This window comes from Oryx dammah, unplaced genomic scaffold (assembly GCF_014754425.2).
Source record: "Oryx dammah isolate SB20612 unplaced genomic scaffold, SCBI_Odam_1.1 HiC_scaffold_27, whole genome shotgun sequence".
NCBI lineage: Eukaryota > Metazoa > Chordata > Mammalia > Artiodactyla > Bovidae > Oryx > Oryx dammah.
Genome location: NW_024070211.1, coordinates 81,270,433 through 81,279,622, shown reverse-complemented (window position 1 = coordinate 81,279,622; position 9,190 = coordinate 81,270,433). Strand labels below are relative to the sequence as shown.

At 36.3% G+C, this 9,190-nt stretch overlaps 1 long non-coding RNA gene across 1 annotated transcript in view; it reads left to right on the top strand.

Moving 5' to 3' along the window:
- Positions 1-2,677: 2,677 nt before the first annotated feature.
- The window catches only part of LOC120854501, a 368,800-nt gene continuing 362,287 nt past the window's right edge, over positions 2,678-9,190 (top strand). Inside the window, exon 1 of the long non-coding RNA XR_005719001.1 lies at positions 2,678-2,755. This is a non-coding gene — a long non-coding RNA (uncharacterized LOC120854501). The remainder of the gene's footprint in view (positions 2,756-9,190) is intronic.

The window sequence follows — 9,190 nt, the reverse complement described above, 5'->3', positions numbered from 1 at the left end:
AATGAATTCTATTTTGCTTTATTATACTGGTCACCGTGTGTGGACAATGCATCCTTGATTTTCTTCCATTTAGGACAGTTAAAAAGTTGACCAGTGTATCTAAAAGAGATCATCTGGTTTTTATTCTGCCTAATTCACCTAATATATTACTATTAGGAGGCATTACAAATTAAAAGTGTAACATACTAAAAATATAAGTTGGAATGGAATTTATGTCCCTGCTTACCTTTCATAACTTTCCTCTTTAAATAGCTATCAGTGGAATCCAGGGCTGCTACATATACTTCTGCTACAGAAGTGAATGAGCCATTGATTTTCAGTCACAGCACTTTGGTACATGGTAACAGTCTTTGGTTGATTGTGTTCCTGGCTACTCTTCTCCACCTTGCAGTTTTTGAGATGGGGGTGGGGGACAGGTAATAGGTAGTAATAGTATAGAAGAGGAAGACTTTTAACATCCTTAGCTTGTTTTTTGAGCTCTCCTTGTTTTATTGCCAAAACTTAAGTGCATATGGATTTCCTAATAGCTGACCTCCTAGTTGACTGAATGGGCTTTTGTCAAAAAAAGACATCTACTTTGTTTCAATGAAAGAATACTTTGCAGAATGCAGAGGTCTGTGGACACTTGAGAAGAAATATCTATTATTGTGAGCATCATTCAAAATATACCCTTCTCCCTCTTTGCAGATATTCTTTGAACTCTGCCACTTATTCCAAAGTGCGAGTTTTTTGTATGAGGTGAAATAGGAAAACCTCTTTATTTTTGAATAAAATGACTAGGTGAAATTATATAACAACTTTAAAAGAAAAAAAATCATAAAATTTTTAAATGTGGAAAGAGTTATCTTTTAGGCATGAAATGAGTCAACTTACAGGGGCAAATAAACTTTAATACATAAAATATGGCAAAATTGATCTAAAGAACATATTTTATAATCACAGAGTAAGTGGCAATATCTCTCATGGTCACCTGTGATCTTTGACCCAGTCTATTTTTTTTTTTAATGAAAAAAAATTTTTTTTTTATTTATTTAATTTAATTTATTTATTTATTTATTTTTTTATTTTACTTTACAGTTCTGTATTGGTTTTGCCATACATTGACATGAATCCACCACGGGTGTACATGCGTTCCCAAACATGAACCCCCCTCCCACCCCCCTCCCCACAACATCTCTCTGTGACCCAGTCTAATTTTAATGGTTTCTAAGGAGCATCTGAAGATATTTCTGGATAATTTTACTCTCATAAGAAGCTAGTTTATTGTGCTAACATTCATTTAAAGTAAGTTTCACTTGGTAAATTGAAAGCCTATTTAAAATATCTTTCCTTTTCTGTCATCCTATTGCTTAGTTTTGTGCTTTCCTTATAGTTTTCCTTTACACCAATTTCAGGTGTTTAAACATTAGACACAAAACATTTTTAATATTTGCTCTTTAGGCAAGAATTACTGATGTTACAAGGGGAAAAAAGTAAGTCTTCAGCTATTAAGATTTCTGAGTTTTAATTTAGCATTTTTTGAGTGACGAAAATTTTAGGCAGTTGAAAGATCATATTTTAAATACTTAGGCAAACAACTTTTTTAAAAAATTGCAGATTCATTTTAATACCTCCGACAGTTTGAGAAAGTTCTTAATACTACCACTGTACTGTGTAGAAAAAAGAAAAAAAAAATAAAGCAGCAAAAGTTCAAAATGGTTCAAGGAACCCTTTTAAAGAGAGAAATATACACAATAAAACTGCCGATTTTTTGCTTCATGGTTCCCTACTTAGGGGGTCTCTTTCCATCCACCTTCCCTTCTTATGCAACGAATGATGACATTGGCGGTTTGTTTTGTTTTTGTTTCTGCTGAATCACTAAATTTTCATTTTTGCCCCCAGGTACTACTCAGCATAAAAGTTAAAGGTGCAATTCAAAAAGCATTGCAATTTTTGTGGCAAGCGTAGGGAACCATTTCCCTAAAAGAAGCCCAGTTACTCGGCTCGTCGTTCCTTCTGAGGAAGAAAGCTTCCAGGGAGCAAAGGGATCAAATGTGCTTTGGCTAGAAAAGCATCTATCTCAGCTCTGGTGGCTGCTAATTCCGAACTGGCTGTTAAACGCGGAGCTTCCTAGGCTTCTGGCTGGCCCAGCCCAATGCAGAAGTCTCCCCCCTTCTCGAAAGACCCAAATCCCTACAGACCCAGCTTGGAGTTACTTTCCCTTCAAGGAGACTGAAATAATTGTGATTTGTGGTGCTCTCAGTTCGCGGTGGTATTTTCCTGTTGTGTTAAATGCCTCTTACCAAGTAATAGATGTGATTTATGTGGACGATGGAGGGGTATGTGGTGGATTCGGTGATTAATCAGTGAATTCCCCTCCGCTGGCATCTCTCACTGCCCCTCTTTGCGTGATGTAAGATCAGACGTACTCTGCATTGAAAAGTCAAGACACACGAGCGGCTCGCTCGCGCTCACACACACACTCTCTCCCCCACGCGCGCGCATCCGTACACCTTCCACATCCTGCTCCAGGCAGGAGAAGGCGGACTGGCTGGGCTCATTGAGCTGAAGAATTTCCAGTGACATTTGTAAATGACGCTGCTCGATTCGGGGCTCCGAGCCGCGGCCGCCGCCGCCGGGCCGAGGGTACCGCCGAGCAGTCTCCGGCTCAGGCTTCCTCCCCGGGCGACCACGATGTCCGAGTTTCTCCTCGCCTTACTCACTCTCTCGGGATTATTGCCTGTCGCCAAGGTGCTGACCATGGGAGCCGACCGAGGTAAGGAGAAAACCCCTCCCCCTTCCTTGCCCCCTGTCTTCCTTGGCTTTCCTGCTGGGCGACGCTTGCATATAAGTGAGTGTGAAACTTAAGTCCTTGCGGCCCCGCTCCCCGGGACCGTGGGCCACTGTGCGCTGGCCTCATGGTGGGTGAGAGGTGCGGTGGGGGTGGGGGGGTGTCTCCGAACCAGGAACCCTAGTCCTCGGCTCCCCCACAGCTTTTTCTTTTGGCCCTTTGCCGGTCCTGATTTTGTCCCCCCCGGGAACGTTTGGACTTGACTGTGCGCTTCTGCCCGCGCATCCCAAGCGCTGCAGATGTTGGGATCAGAATTCGCTTTCCCAAGACTTCACATCGCGCTCACTTTCTGGGCTTCGAGCTTTTGCGGGCTCAGGGTTCTCCGCGTTAAGTGTGTGCTTCCCTAACTTATCTCCTGGGTTAACTTCCTTTCCTGCTGCACCCAAGGTCTCGAGAGAGGGGAAAGCGGAGACTCCAGCCTCTTTCGTTTCTGGAGCCCTTTTCTGGGGCAAATCCATTCGGGTCATCAGTAGAGAAGCTAAAGCTTTGGCGGAGCTTCTGGGCACAAGCACCTGCTTGAACTTGACTTTTTTGATTTCCGAATGTCTGTGGCTCAGCTTATGGTGCCGGGAGACGCTAACCCATCGCTGGCTTTTTGCCCTTGCTTTTTCTCCAAACAGCTGACGAATGATAGAAGTTTAAAAGGGAATCAGTATGGGGAGCAGAGCAGAAAGGAGAGGAGGTGGGCATTATAATAAACCCGAATTTGGTAAAGTTTGATCTGGAAACCCAAGAATCTCTGTGCAAGTTTCATAATCTTTGACGAGTCAGACCGGTGAAAAAAGACAAAAAAAAAAAAAAAAAGTAGATCAATATTTGAACCATTGGCATTGAAATGGTTAACTGTTTAAAGTAAAATCAGAAGTATCATAGATCTAGTTTTGTTTTTGTTTTTAAATCCTAACATGAGTTCATATTGACTAATATATTTTGGTTTGGGGGCTAATGAGAAAAAGAGTAAGAAAGATAGAAAACGTACCCAGATCTCAATGCCAAGCAAATAGGCAGAATGTTGTATTGGGAGATTCAGTGACTGTGTTTAAGGGTAGCAAATTATGAAATGACTAAAAAGTGTTGCTTCATTAATGGAAAGAACAGGGAAATGAATTGTAGTGTTTCTACTCAACCTGCTCTGGACAACCAGATTATAGCCTTTATAGCATACCCACACATGTCATTTCCTTTACCAGGAGTGAGACTAATATGAGTTCCTTTAGAAAGTCTGACATTTACTGAGCGTTAATCTTTTAAACATATCTTTGCCACCTAACCATTTAGCTTCTGAACTTGCCTTAACTTGCCTTGAAGTTGGTCTGGAATAGTTGAAAACTATACTGATAAAATGGAAGCACATAGCTTTGGACTAGAAATGATGATGTCTTTGATCTGGAACAATCAGCTCTCAACCTTTCTTAGAAAGAATGTTTGAAGTTGGACCAGAACAGACGAACAGAATGAAGCTTTTCAGTCCTGTGTGCTGGCAAAATAGAATGACACTGGCAGACACTGCTATGGGGCTCTTTCTGTGTGAGTCTCCGTTCTCCAGAAACTTGACCTCATCTGGAATTAAGTCCCCAGTGCTTCTGTATGTGTTTATGAGGAATAGGGCCATTGCTACAGTGATTGGAATGAATACTGGATAGAATTTCAAATATACAAACCCCTAACTTTCTTCTGAGATAGAAAACTAAATAGAAGGATTAGAATTTGATGTCCATTTAGTTCCAATAAGGAGAGGGATATATAAGATAGAAACAGGGCACATGGAAAAGGATTGTTACTCTTTCCTAAAACTGAAATAGTGCCTGATTGTATCACCATGCCAGCATAAGAAGTGCTATACTGGAGAATACAAGTAAAATAGTTATGAACCAACAGTTTACTGCTATTATACATATTTAACACAACTTTCAAAACTGTTATAAAAGAGCTAAAAATGCCACAGCTAGCTATCAAAATTGAAAAGGGTGGGTCCCATTTGGAAAAGGGGGGGAAAAGAAATAGAGAGAGCAACCTTGTAGAAAATTAAAAAGAAAGTGCTGCTGCATTATGACAAACTTCTGTTATTGAAATGCTGAAACAGAAGATATGGGAATATAAACTCAAGAAAGAGGTTAATAAGATGTAGCTTTCTGCCTAGGCTTATGTCAGTTGTCCTTGAAGAACAGAATAGGCCTGTGAATTACACAGGTGTGTTTTGTAGTGCAAGACCTAACTTCAAGCCAGAAAATGAGAAAACACTTTCAGGTCCTCCGAATAAGTATTAAGTAATAGGTAGCTTCTTAAACTGCGTGAATCAGATGGTTGCATTACCCTATACCTCCATTTCTCTTCCTTTCGTGTATAAACTCAATATTTTTTTAAATAGAAAAATACTTGAACTTGTATGCTTGCATTCAGTTTATGCACATACACTTGTCATTTAATTCTACATTGTTTATTTTTTTTAATTTGCATTGATTTTGGTACAGAGTTAAGCTGATGTACATGTCAGTTTTTATTAATTTCATCACATCTGAAAAAAGGAAACATCTTTGTAACTCTTAACAGCAAAACTTGGAGGATAAATCATGTTCACTTAGAATCAACCAGTGTGTCATATAACAATGTCATATCACATCAAAGTATTGCTTGATAAGGATTAAGACTTAAAAGGAAGTATATTTTAAATTGTCAAATTTTTTGAAAAGAAAGGGTTTGAAAGAACTGAAGCTAGTCTCTTTTATGTTCTTGAGTCTCGCAAGATGTGGAAACGTATTTCCAAGTAATTAAAGTTCATGCTGCTGTAATCATTTAATCATTTAAATGTATATGTCTATAAAATCATCTAAAACTGGCAATCATGTATGTTAAAATTTTAATCTCAAAGAAGAATGGGCTGCTAGCCGTGTCTCTTTATATTCCAAAAAAGTTAAAGTTTTGTTTTTAAGAGGTCTCCATAATCTTTGAGTATTCCTGTCTCTCTCTCAAGCTCAAATTGAAAATGTTACAAAGGAAAGGAAGCAATAAAAAAAAAAAAAAGAAAGAAAATTTTCAGTGTGTTAAAAGAAGAAAGTATATAAATTGCAGAAAACAGGATAAGGGAGGGAAAGAAAGAGGGCAGCAGGGAGAATTCCAAATGATACTTTTAGGAAGAGGCTGAATCCAGATTAGTGTTCCTAAAAGAAGAGATTAAAATATCTTTTGACAAAATAATTTATTAAGATAAATGTTGTCCACTGATATCATGATAAATATCCTATGGAAATGTTTACAGTATACAAATAAAGAAACTTCCATCAGTGTGAGGCTGGATATAACTAAGCCTGAAGAATGAAGAGAGAATACTGCAGAAAACTTAAATGGTTTAACTGTGCTAGAATTGTTAAATGGAAGTGATTTAAGTGAATGTGAAAGAAATATTTTTAGAAAGGGTGGTGGGTGAGGGATATAGTTGATATATTCTTTAAAATGAGACTTATTTGTAAGAGCTACTTATTATTCACGGTAGAGTCTTGCAGAGATTTTTAGTTTCCAAGTGTATGGGATCCAGGACATTAGTTTCTTGCTACTTGTCTTGTCAATCTCTTTTCAGAGCCTAGGGTGTACCATTAAGATAGGCTCCATTTAAAGTCACCTGGACTTAACTTGATTTAATCTTTATAAAAATTACAGTGATGAGGTATCTCTGTGTCTTCCCTCCATTCTATTTTTTTTCAATGAGTCTTTTAATTTTCACATCTTCTATGAAATATAACCTCTTTCTTCAATTTCTTCTAGTTGTAGAGATTCTGTGTAGTAAAAGGTACCAAGCAGATGTATTGATACATTTCTCTATCTTCTGAGGCTGTCTGTCAAAACAGTTCTTGTACAAAGGAAACACTTTTCTTCATTCTAGATGGATACATTCAAAGAAAGTAGAATTAATAGTAAAAGTTAATCATGATTGTCCTAACATGATGTCATTAGTTAAATTAATTTGGCAGTAAGCAAAACCCACCTGTTATATAGATAGATCTTCTTCAAAGAAGATAACTTCTTTAAAATGACTGCCTTTGTGCCCAGAACCTATAAAAACACCACTTTGGCCTGGAAATTGGAGATAGATTTTTAAATGAAACTTTTACTTTTTAGAAAATTTTCAGACAATATATGTCTAGTTTCGTGATGACCACCTCCTTAAAAACATTATGAAATGAAAGAACTTTGAGTTATATTTCAACTCCTAACGTGCAGTATTCTAATGAGTGAATTTCCATTTAATACGTAATTTGTTGTAACAGAATCTGACAGTTGAGGAAATAAATGTCAAAATGTATTTGCCTTTGAAATGGCTATAATTATGATGCACCCAACGTGTATAATTTAAAACAATGTTTTTAGGAACTGTACTTCTAAAGAAAGTTGAGCAAAATATTGACTAGTTTCATTGCAAGTTAGCCAGAATATATACTGGACCAAACCTATATCAGGATAGAGTTATGTTTACTCTGATTACTTCAAAAAACCTTCTTTATAGTCTCTGAAGAAATCTAGATCTTTATATTTAATTGAAAAATAATGACTCAAACCTACCTTGATACATAGAGAGCACAATTTCCCCCCCCCCACCCCGACCCCCGGATGGGACAGCAAAGGCAGAATAATTGTAACCAGTCAAGCAGTGCTCTTCTGTGGAGTTGCTTTCCATCTTCACATGGATTTTTATTCTCCAAATTTCACCTGTATAATGACCCATTGAAAAAGAAACATAACAATGAAGTTGCAACATAGCAGTCACTAATCTAACAATCTACAAGTCTTAGGGGCATTCTACAGTTGTTTTCTTTTAGGAGATATTTAACATTTATTAGTTGCTTGGGAAAAAAAAGTTCCATTATTTAAAATTCAAATACAAAAAACTTGGAAATATCTCTAAATATTAGAGTTTTTTTAAAGTTATTTTTGTACTAATTCATATATGTGCCAATGAATATCTTTAATCTTCATGCTTTTGAAGAGTATTGTGCTTGCAATAATATGTAATCACTGTCTCACTATTGTGTGTGATCTCATTTGAATAAATATTAATGTCTCCAACTACATCTGAACACTCTATATTGTAGAAGAGGGAATGAAGTCTTCAGAAGATTTTGCAACACATCGAACAAGTAAGTTTAGACCTTCAAAATTTATATGTTTTTTTCTACTAGAAGTTTTTCTGCTATAAGCTGCCTTCACACTTTTAAATCTATATTTTCTCCTCATAAATGATTTGGTAGCCTTCCTTCCCAGCCCCCCAGCATAACTACAAGGCTAAGTGAGAAAGTGTGTATTATTTTGAATTCAGTGATACCAAAATATAGTTTCTTTCTCTCTTTCCATCCTATTGATTTAGTCTGTCTCTATACAAGCTCAATTATTTTGACTGAGCTTTCTGACTAAACAAATTGGTTGAATTGACTAGGAACTAAATGAGCATCAAACTACTAGATAGTAGCCAGTCCTGGTAAAATAGTAAAAGTGATCTTGCATAAAAGCTTAAAATTAAATTTTATGGAAAACAACAACAATGTATTTCCCTGAAAGTCTTATACATGATACTTCCTATCTGCTTTGTGGAGTAAATCAAATGTACCTTTGCTGTTATGCAGTTCATAATAGGCAAATTCATTATGTTCGGTAGTAATTATTTATTTATATCATAGGGTAGCCTAAGAGTTTAAAGCAGCATTAGGATATTAATAAATACATGCTCTGAATTTATTCCTGTAGAGACAAATGCTACTTTATTGAAAATTGGTTTGAAAGTTCTTATTCTTCTATTTTGGCTTCGTTTATTGAGTTATTTTTTCAAAATATTTTAAAAAATAAAATATATTTCAAAATCAAGACTCTGAGTATAGAATATAAAATGGAAATCATTACAGTGATAAAGTGGACAACAGTGTTTAGTGTGCTTTTAAATATGACTATAATAACTTTCACACACAGTCACATTAACTTTGTTTTAGTCTGCAATTATATGTCCAGTTGTGGTTAAAAAAATGTAATGGCTTGAGTAAATAAATGCACCCACTCATTTGTTGCTGATTTCTTGGTAGGTTAGATTCTTTTAATTATCATCAGGGGAAAAGGCTAATGCTTTAGTTGGTAACAGTGGTGTCACTTAACATTATTCAATAACTCTGCCACTCTCATTTGTTGAATAAGGATATATTATCTACATCTGGAATTTCTCATATACTCCAAAGTAGTTTTAAATATAAAACATTTGTCAAAGGTTTCTTTACCTATAGGAACAATGAAAAATAATGTCATTTTATATAGTCTTATCTGTTTAATCTTATTTTTTCTTAGAAAAAGTTTGAATATAGCCATGACTGTATAAAAGTTTTCCAT